We start from the raw sequence: 11103 nt of genomic DNA, 5'->3' as shown, positions 1-11103 counted from the left end.
ATGAACCACAACCCGCTTCAGCCTCCCTGGCATCCAGAGAGTGGTGCCCAGGCTGCATCCTGGTGATTGCTTTTCTGCAGGATCTAGTTTTAGAAATCACGTTCTCCTTTTGGCTGACCTTTCTGCTTTAAAATTGCCTCTCACCGAACATGTTACAGCACGAGGTTAGGATGTCCCTTCTTTTCATTCTCTTGCTGGGGGGAAAAAAACTCTGCAAAAACAGAACTCACGACACTGGCAATTCAGCCACACCACACGTTGCTGTACTCTGGAGGGTCCCTCTGGCCCTCGCAAAGGGAGACTGAAGGGGATGCTTTATTCTCTGGTTTCTAATGGAGGCTGCTGCTTTCTCCAAGCTCTCCTCCTAGTTTGGGGAAAGAAGGCTGAGAGGTGGGGTTCACCTGCAGGACCCCAAGAAGGGGTCCAGGTTTGGCCTGGGAATGCTGGGGAGGCGGCAGTCCCCAGAACACAGCACCTCTCTCTTTAAAAAAATTTTTTTTAAAATTTTGTATTTGGATATAGTCAATTAGGGCTTCCCTTGTGGCTCAGACATTAAAGAATCTGCCTGTAATGTGGGAGGCCTGGGTTCGATCCCTTGGTTGGGAAGATCCCCTGGAAGAGGGCATGGCAACCCACTGCAGAATTCTTGCCTGGAGACTCCCCATAGACAGAGGAACCTGGTGGGCTCCAGTCCATGGGGTTGCTAAGAGTTGGACATGACTGAGCAACTAAGCCCAGGCCATAATCAATTAACAAATGTTGTGAGTTTCAGGCAAACAGTGAAGGGATTCAGCCATACATATACATGAATCCATTCTCCTCCAAACTCCCCTCCCATTCAGGCTGCCCATAACATCAAGCAGAGTTCCATGTTCTATACAGTAGGTCCTTGTTAGTTATCCATTTTAAATATAGCAATGTATACATGTCCATCCCAAACTCCCTAACTACCCCATCCTCCCATCCTTCCTCCCTGGCAAATGTTATATTACACACTGCTCTTGAGGGAGCATTTGCTCCTCTCTGATGGTTCCCATCCCTCATTGATATTTTATGGGTCAGTCACTCCATCGTGACTAAGTTGCTTCAGTCATGTCCAACTCTTTGTGATCTCATGGACTGTAGCCCATCAGGCTCCTCTGTCCATGGGATTTCCCAGACAAGAATACTGAGTGGGTTGCCTTCTCCAGGGGATCTTTCTGACCCAGGGATTGAACCCTCATCTCTTATGCCTCTTGCATTGGCAGGCAGACTCTTTACTGTTAGGACTACCTGGGAAGCCCTGATCTTTTATGAGTAAAATGTCAATTCCCCAAGGGTTTTGAAACATAGCTTTGCTTGACTTGGAAATTTTAGACTTGTGTGCGGAGCACAAGCCACAGGACTCAAGTCGGTCAAGGGTGGGCTGTGCCTGGGGGTGCTTTCAGATGTCTCCATGGCGTGCAGTTGGCTGGCCCTGGCTTGTTTGGACCTGGCCCTGGGTAGGGAGGGCAAGGCCTCCCAAGTGCCCTGAATGGTTGTGCTGGTTGTGTACTGCTTGAGGGCCCCTGGCCTCGCTGGTGAGCTGGTGCTGCAGTCCAGCCTGCAGCAGCTGCTTACCAAGCCTTGTGCCTGGCTCACTACCGTGTGCCCTGGAGGAGGGAGGACATTCTCCTTTGCACAAAAGCCTCTGTGTGGGTGGCCCTGGGACCCTCCCTGGGCTGATTCCAGAGGGGATATGTATTAGGCATATCTTTTAGTTGCTGTTTTCTGATGCTTTGACAGCTGGGGCCTTGCTGAGCCTGGGGGTTCCCCATCCCAGAACCAACCAGTTCCCAGAGACAGACCCAGGGCGATGGTGACTTTCAAGTCCAGAGCTCCTCCGACACACACCTTCTTTATCAGACCCTGAGACTCTTGGCTACTATCCATCTGCTTCAGTTACCCTAGGGCAGGTACTAGCCAACGAAGGACTGCTGGTGCCCCGGAACCCACTGAAATGATCCAAACCAAACCAGCTGATCCTAAGCCTGCTTTCTTTGCCCCACTGCTGGTCTCTTCTACAGAAACCACAATGAAGGCTCCTGCTCACAAGGCTACCTCTTCAGGCCAGCTACCCTCCCCTCTGAGACAAGTCAACAAGACCCTTCCTCCTGTCAATAGGACATTCCTGTGGCACTGAGCTGGGATTTCGCTGCCAGGGTTGGGTGGGTGTGAATGGTAGCCAACTCAGAGTCCAGGAAAACTAGGTGAAAACATCTTCAGAGGCTTTCCCCACCAGGAAGACTATGACCCATCTTAGAAATTCCCTGTTGCCTTGATGAGGGTACATAGTCCCCAGGCCCCAAATATCACTTTCAGCTGTTTAGCTCAAAAAGTCAGCTGTAAAAACATCACTGAGAACAGCAGCACATGCTAAGAGTGAGGAGACAAACCCAGAGAGGTAACAAGAGTGTAACAAGAGGCTAGGCATAAGGCATGCTTTTTCAGAATCGAAACGCTTTGCAGAGATGCCCGGTGGCTGGATGGGGTGTCAGAGAACCAGGGATTAACTCAAGTCCTTAGTGATGATTAAGGCCCGTAGGTGTGCATTTCCTGCTTTCTCCCCCACTAGAGTCTTCAAGGTCAAGCCATTACCTCCACTTTGTGGCTGAAGAAAGTGGACTCAGGGAGGAAAGTGACTGCCCAGTTACACTGGCTGTGACTTTAGGAACATGCTTGGGTCCAGCTCAGCCTTCTTGTACCTTACCCCTTCTTTGGTTCCTCCTTGATTTTCAAAGCATGAGAGGTGCATACTTCAGGGGTACCCAGAGAGTCGCACCTCCTCTGGGAGTTGGGTAAGACAAGTGCAGTGTGGGAGGTGGAAGAGTCTCAAGCCCCACATGCTGACCTGGCAGTCACATGGAGGTCTGGCCACCCAATCATCAGTCTTCTGTGCTGAGGGTGACAAGGGCATTTCATGGGGGAGGTAAGAGTGCCATAGAGATAAAGCTTTGGTAACCAGTCTCCTATTGGTGTCAAAGTTTATTGAATCTCTGTTCACAAGTTTGCTGAGCATCTGCTATGTGCCAGGTGCTGCCTTAGGGCTGGGGGTGCAGTTGAGTGACAGCCAGTCAGCTCTCGCTGAGCTTACCCTATGCTCTTCCCAAAACCCTGGTACAGAGAGAAGGAGCTGGAGGAGGGCCTTGGATGGGTCTCACTTGCCAGGAAAGAAAAGTACACAGGGATTGGAGGTCAGGGAACAGAGGAGCAGGTAGACCAGATGGATGGATGCTGGGCTTTAGGATTAGCCCATCACTGGGGGCTTCCGAACACAGGCTGGGGATTGTCTGGGGCTGCTCTGGTTTTAACCTGCCCTTCATCACTGCTCAAGGTCACAGACAGCATCCCACACAGGCTGCACAGCTACTGTGCAGGTCCCTGAGTCTGGGGGCAGGCCCTTGATCACCCCCATTTCAGAGCATACTGGGGAGCCTGCCTGGTGCTTTCCCATTCAAACACTGCTGGTCCACTGACCCAACTGCTGGGTGACTTTGGCCTCAGTTTCCCTGCTCTAAATGACCCCGGTGGGAGGGAGTGGGGTAGGGGGCTTTCCTTGCTGGGTAAAAGTTCCCACATGTGCCAGATGCGAGCTTTTTGACCAGCTGCTCATGAGCTGTGACGCAGTGCCTTTCCACCAAGGACAGTGAGAGATTTATCTGATGGTAGGGCTCTTTTCCTCCCCACTGCGTCTGGCAATAATGACGGAGCGCCCGGGAGTGCCAGAGCCATTTTATTTTTATTTTATTTCTTCCTGAAGTTCAATACTTTCCAAAGCACCTCCACATGGTAATGCTATTTTCCTGGCAGGAATGCGTTTATTGGAGCTGTCACTCATCGCCAGCCGTTCCATCTCAGTTCTGCAGCAGGCCTGACGGAGCGATACAGCCGTCTATAATTTAAAAACTGATGAACCCCAATTGCCAGCCCAGACCTTGCCGGTGGCACAGGCTCTCTGCAAATTGGTTACTAGTTAGTTCATGGCCCTAAGTGACTGCACTTTCTCTCTTGGCCAGTTTCCCTTCTGGGGTTGGCTGAGGGCCCACTTTGCCTCCTATGATGGCCCCTGCCAGCCTGACTTGCCACTGTGGGTTAGGGGGTGCCCTGCTGCTACATTCTATGTCTTGATTGACCACAAGAGGGTAGGACCCTAATGAGGGAACAGGAGGCTGGGGGTCATGACCCAGCAATGACCCAGGGCACATGGCAGAAGGAACACGGGTTTGAGAGCCAGATCTTGGATTTGAATCTGAGTCTGAATCCTGTTTGCTCCTTCTTGGCAGTGAGCTTCAGGTTTTCCATCTGTGATGGGGGCCAGGGGTACCCTGGCTTCTGGGGCATTTGTGAAACGACAAGGGGTTCTGGGCAAAATGGAGGGCTTGGGACAAAGCTGGTGCTTCTGCCTGGGTGGCTGTCTTGCCCAGGGTGGTCTCAGGTCACCTGTCCACACCTCAGGATTCTAGGTCTGGCGTGGGGGGCAATGTTGACTCCCCGCGAAAGCAGAAGAGTTTCCCCCCTGCATCTTGGCACTGGATCATTCTCCTTCATTCTCCTCCATGGGCTGTCCATGTCCCCCATGGGGTCTCTCATCTCCCCTAAAGAAGCACCTATTTCATTTGCTCCACTGGGAAGCAAGAAAAATAGCTATTTAAAAAAACAGAATCTGCTGCAAATCCAAGACCATATAGAAGTTAGGTGGGACAGGTTGCCTGCAAACAACCAAGTAAGATGATTTCTGCTTAAAACATTCATGAGCTGTAGGCAAATGAGGTTTTAAAAATACTTAAAATGGTTTGTTTTTCTAAGTAGACTAAACCTTTTCCCTTGCTGATTTGTCATAGTAACTTGCTAAATATCACTTTCTTTTATCTTTTTTTTCTCATATCTTCTTTTAAAAATTATTTTGTCTTTCTGTGAATCCATCCCTCCAGCTGAGTGACTACACCTTTCCCAGGAATGATCAGAACCAAAGTAGGGGTATTTGCATTTGTCAGTAGTGGTTGGAAATATTAATAGCAGGAACACAGCCCACACTGCCTTCAGCTCACCACATCTAACCAGCGAAGTGGATGGCGCTGGTCCAAGGGAATGGGGCGTGAGAGCTGTCAGCCACACCCTGCCTTGGTTCTGCATGGGGTTTTGTTCCTTCAGACATGTTGCCTTTCCACGACCAGAGCCAGGGCTACAAATGACCTCCTTTGCCATCTTCCAGCCTTGGACAAGACACTCCCTTCTCCTATCTGGAGGGAGAAAAATCCCAGGACAGGTATCTCATTGGTTCAGCTCACATTGCATTCCTACTCCTTGACCAATCAGTTTGGCCTTAGGGTTCAAATGTATGATGGACAGCTCCCCTCACCAATCAAGTGATTGGACCCTAGCAGAGTAGGAAAGAGGAGACATAAATGTGGCTGGCCCCTAGCCACATCCCCTAGAGGGGATCCTAGCATCTAGGAAGCTTATTTGCATCCCCTGGAGTTTCTCTTCATGCTGCTTTCTCCCTGGGGAGAAGAAATGGAGGCAGCTCAAACCAGATTTCTCAAAGAATACACTCTAGGCCTCGGCTTCTGTGACATTGAGAGAACAGCCTCAGGATTTCCACTCTGCCCAACTTCACAGGAGGGAATTGCGCAGCTGTAATTGGCCTTCTCCCACGTTCCCAGGAACACCAGGTTTTTCATTTTAGCTCCCTCCTGTCTGAGGGAGGATGATTAGTTGGTAGAGCAACATCCTAATGTTTTGGCTGAAAACCAAGGCACTTGGGGAGAGTGTTCAGGCTCATCAGATACATGTGTTCCCACACATCACACCCCCTCTGCCCCCGCCCCACTGCTGAGAAGATGAAGGGAGAAGCAGGAGGAATGGGGGGCGGGGGGACCAACTCATCTTCACAGACACAGTCCTGGCTGCTGGGATGCTTTGCATTGGTTATTTTTTGCCTCCTCTGTGCACAGGGGTGATGTGAGGGCTGAGAGTCAAAGGCGTTTTTGATTCTCCCATGATGAATTTTGTAAGCGGCCACACCTAGGACTCCCAGGTGACTGTATGGGGAAGGAGGAGCGGGGGGTGGGGAGGTGGGGGGAGAGGGACACAGGTGACTCCCCATCTCTTGGCCTTTCTCTCCATCCCAGGAGAACTGTAGCCAATGAGGCAGAGCTGGGTCTCTTCTTCCCTCTAATCCTTGGAGACATGTGCATGAGTGGGAAGCTTGGGGAGGCTGGGGGAGGGATGTCTTGGATAGACAGAGTTCACCTTGGAGAATTCTGACATTGAGACCCGAGAATGGGGTGGGCTGGGCTGGGGTGCACACCCTTCCTGGGGGTGGGTAGGGAGGGCTGAGCCCAGGGGAGCCGATCCTGAACCTGAGTCTATTTTCCATCTCACTGCACAATTGATTAATCAGGTTCTTTGGTTTTAATAAGTCGGTAGGTCCAGATGTTTCCCATTGTATGTTACAAATGTTAATTATCTTCTAATTACTTATTAACCAAGGCTGCGCTGGCAGCGAATGCCCCAGAAGCCCAGCCAAATGAGTCCACAGCTTCATAGCAGAACTGCTTCTTCTGGCAGCAGCTTCCAGAAATTTCTCATCCCTCATAGGGGTTTTTCTCCAATAGTTATTCTTTTTGGAGGAGAGAGACCCGGTAGCCTCTGCACGAGGGACCCATAAGGCTAAGTGTTTGGAGCCCCATGGGGCAGCCTGACACCAACCATACTGGTTTATTTAAGTTGGCTGCTCAGCCAGGGTATGCCCAGGGCCCAAAAGGGTTAGTGAGGTGCAGGAGCCTTATTCTGGCATCGGAGTGCAGGTTCACCTCCAGGTTCACTGGGGCTGCTTTTCCTCCTAGGTGTCCCTCAGTCTTTCTCTTCCTCCTGGAGTGGCTGGGCATCCATTCCTCTGGACTCAAGTCAAAGTCAACAGGATGGACAGTGTCCCAAGCTGAGGCTTCAGTGAGGTTCACCCTCCAAGTACTCATAGTGGGAGAGACTGGTTTCTCATTCTCTAATGCCTGGATTTGCACCTTGACAGGTGGCTCTGTCCCCAGGGTCTTGGTCCCATCTAATCTTAGCAGTTGGACCCTCTCTTGTTGTTGGCCAGCATGTGCCATTGAGGTGCCTGCCAAAGATGGCACTTGGGAGCTGGCATCCCCTTCTTGCTGCCCCTTGCTCAGCTCAGCTGTCTCACAAAGAGATTCTTCAGGACATCCTCCTTCAAGAAAGGACCTGCCCCATCACCTCCCTGGGGACAGGCACCAGTCACGTTACAGCAAACCCTCCTGTGGCTTCCCCCTTTGAGACCCCTTGTTATTCACGAGGAATAAAAATAGGCTATGTGGAAAGTAAAACCAGATGGATGTCATCTTGATCGGGGTGGTTGTGACAGTCATGTAGAAAATGATGACCTATTGTTTTCCTGGTGTTGAGGCTGCCTTGATCTCCTTGGAATCTGGGGGTGTGATACATGCATGCTCCCAGCATCATACTCTGAACTGATTTGTGAGCATGTATAGGCATGCCATGCATCCGGCAGACTCCTTGCAGCTTCTGGTGGCTCCCCTGCGTGTTCATTCATTCATTCGCTTATTCATCTGTTCATCTACCCACCCATGTACCCATCCACACACCCATGCCATTATATCCACTTATCCATCCATTCAACCATCCATCCATCCTCCCATCTGTCCTCCTACCCAAGAAACTTTGAGTACCAGACAGCCAGTGAGCTGTGATGCTTAGAAGGTAAACTGCAGGACAAGGATGGTGTGGGTGTAACCTGCCAAGTGAGTCTGCTCAGGCTCACTGAGTGACTTAACAGAATTTATTATCTCACAGTTGTGGAGGTTACAAGTTGAGATCGAGGTGTTGATGGGGCTGTGTTTCCTCTGGAGGCTCTGGAGAAGGATGTTCCAGGCTTCTCTCCTGGCTTCTGGTGGCTCCTTGGCTTGTGTTGACATCACCCCTAGTCTCTGCACAGAGTTCTTTCTCTGTGTTGTCTGTGTCCAAATTTCCTTTTTTTTTTTTTTTTTAGGACATTATTCATATGGAGTTAGGGCTCATCCTATTTACCGCCTCTTAACTAATTGCATCTAAGTTTTTTGGAGTGACACAACTCAAGATGCCTGCTGTTTTGTTGTTCAGTTGCTAAGTCGTGTCTGACTCTTTGTGACCTTATGGACTGCAACATGCCAGGTTCCTCTGTCCTTCGTTATCTCCTGGCATTTGTTCAAATTCATGTCCATTGAGCTGGCGAGGATGCATCATTCGAGGTGCCGTCTTCTTCTTTTGCCTTCAGTCTTTCCCAGCATCAGGGCCTTTTCTGATGAGTCAGTTCTTTGCATCAAGTGGAAAAGGATTGGAGCTTCAGCTAGAGCAACAGTCCTTCCAATGAATATTTTTCTTCCCAAAGAGCCATTCTAGGCCAAACTGGGGCCTGGAGATCCAGGTCCAATCACAGCTCATACCTTCTCTCCTGGCATGGAATCTTAATGAAGTCAGCCCGCAAATGCCACATTGTCACCTGCCTACAAGTTCCATTAGGCACTGATTTCAGTAAACTCAGTGAATCACCTTGGCTTGGCATAGAGAGTGAAACCCCCATACCATGCTTTTCCTATTTGAGGCAAACGAGAGGCCGAGCTAACCATGCCCTGGGTATCCACTGATTGCATGCCAGGCTGGGAGTGTGCTTGGTGAGATGATATACATGAGGGGTCCTTGATTGTGTATATCCATTTGGTTAAATTCTGGATTTGGTTGAATTCTGCAGTATTTAATCAAAAGCTTCCCAGCAGCAGTATCTGAAACAAGATAAATATTTTATATCACTTTGTGTAACAGTGGTTTGGAGGTGGGCATCTGTAGGAAATTGTTTAAGATCAACACTCCAGCATGGCTTCATCCTCATGATGCAATATGGGTGCTGGAACTCCTGCCATTTCATTGATGGCCCTTAGGGAGACTTTCTGGAAGTACCACACCAGGCTCACATCTCATTGGCCAGTGCTGGATCACATGACCACATTTAGTGCAAGGGAGGCTGGGATATGTAGTCTTTTAGTTGGGTTTATCTTCACCCAGCCAGAAACTGACTTCTGTTTCTAAAGAAGATGATGAGATTGGGTATTGGGCAGGGAATTAGGAGCCTCTGTCCCCACTGTCAAAGGACTTGTCTGGCTGCCTCTCAGCAGTGGGGGCCTGAGTAGATTTGGGGTACACAGTGTGTGTGTGAGGAGCTTCTCCAATAGCTCAGTGGGTAGAGAATCTGCCTGCAATGAAAGAGATGCAGGAGATGTGGGTTTGATCCCTGTGAGGGGAAGATCCCTTGGAGAAGGAAATGGCAACCCCCTCCAGTTTTCTTGCCTGGGTAATCCCATGGACAGAGGAACCTGGTGGTGTGTGTAAAGATGCCAGGTTTGGTGTGTGGGGGAGGGGGTGGGCAGGAGACAACAGCAGGGAGTCCCACCCCACTCTCCTTGAGGTGGGCCTTCGTAGTGTTTTCAGTCCCTCGACGGCTAGAGTTCTCAAGTGGTCAGCTCGGCTTCCAAGGGGTGTCCAGGGCCCAGGACAGCTGCTTCTGTCCTTCAATACTTAGGTGGCCTCTGGTTCTTCTGCAGGCTGCAGAAGCCTTTCCTGGAGTGAAGAAGATCCATGAAGTATGCTGAGCACTTGACATGTACAACTCATCCAGACCCTGTGATGTCCTGGTCCCTCTCAGAAAATAAAGTCTTTTTAAAGAAATTTAATTTATTTATTTTAATTGGAGGATAATTACAATATTGTGATGGCCTCTGCCATACATCAACATGAATCAGTCACATGCACACATGTGGCCCCTCCCTCCCCACCTCATGCCTCTGGGTTGTCACGGAGCACCGGCTTTGGGTTCCCTGCATCGTACATCAAACTCCCACTGGCTATCTGTTTTACATATGGTAATGTTTATATTTCACTGCTATTCTCTCAAATCATCCCACCCTCTCCTTCTCCCACTGTGTACAAAAGTCTGTTCTTTATGTCTATTGGATCTAGAAAGAGAGTACCAACGATCCTAGGTGCAGGGCAGTAAAGGAGACACAGACATAAAGAAAATACAGTCTTACTGTCTGTGTTAGTTTCAACAGCTGTCTGAGTTTTCCTTAAAGCAGGGTGTTTAGTCCAGTAAAACACTCGAAACCTGATCTCTGTCCCACATCAGTGTCTGCTTCTAGGGGTAGGCCTGGCCGAGGCCATAGCCGTGGTGTGGGCTGGCTGGGGACTTCCTTGCTCTGGCCAACCCGAACCCCACTGCCCACTCAGTCCCAAGGTCTGTGGTCTTTCTGAGGTTGGAGTGAGAGGGAAGATGGTGGGGTAGAGAGAGCATTTGGTGCTGAGGCTCTGGGGCTTCTTGGAGAGGTGCTGCTCTCTGGCTCCCCCATGTTAGCCTAGTCATCCTCACTCTCCCGTACTTCCCTGACAGCCCGGGGCACCTGCCACCAACTCTCCAGAGATGCTCCCAACCCATCAGCCCTTCAGGCAGCCTACTAGGAAGAATCTTTTTAAACTGGACCCAGTACTGTCATTTGTCCTCAGGAGTCCCACAGCTTGCCCTGTACTGGGTAGCCCGTGACCCCACAGCCCTCTCTGACTTCGGCCTCCTGGAGGAGGTGCTGCTCACAGCCTCTGCTCTGGACTCTTCTTCAGGACTCAGCTGACTTCTGTCTCCACTCCACACTCTCTTGGGGAACCATGTCATATTCTCCCAGAATCTCCTAGAAGGTCCTCCTACTCCTCCAGGGGAGAGTAGGGACACTCCCACCTATTGCCCGGAGGGGCTCACAGCAGACTGGCCTCTTTCCCAAGAAGTGGACTTGCTGATTTCAGCCTCCTTCTCTTGAGCTCTGATGCCCTGTGCCCTCCAGGTGGCTTGGGCTGAGGACCTAGGACCAGTTTGCCGGTCATACACAGATGCTGGGGCTCTCTGCTGTGGACAGTGGAGGTAACCATGGTGTTTCTTGATTTTTGCCCTCAGCAGAAACCAAGTCCAAAGACCCATTGTGGCATCCTGTCCAGCGCAGAGAACTGTCTGAGGAAGTGTTACAAAGGAGG

The 11103-nt window shown here is 50.4% G+C and overlaps 1 long non-coding RNA gene across 1 annotated transcript; it reads left to right on the top strand.

Moving 5' to 3' along the window:
- The first annotated feature begins 5929 nt into the window (after positions 1 to 5929).
- On the top strand, positions 5930 to 9756 carry LOC147356545 (uncharacterized). The gene is made up of 2 exons (XR_015142791.1): positions 5930 to 6055; positions 9633 to 9756. It is a non-coding gene; the product is annotated as an uncharacterized LOC147356545 (long non-coding RNA).
- Positions 9757 to 11103: the final 1347 nt, after the last annotated feature.

Source organism: Bos grunniens, chromosome 16 (assembly GCF_055505025.1).
Source record: "Bos grunniens cultivar Pamir isolate PY7600 chromosome 16, Bosgru_T2T1.0, whole genome shotgun sequence".
Taxonomy (NCBI): domain Eukaryota; kingdom Metazoa; phylum Chordata; class Mammalia; order Artiodactyla; family Bovidae; genus Bos; species Bos grunniens.
This window is presented reverse-complemented; position numbering and strand designations above follow the sequence as displayed.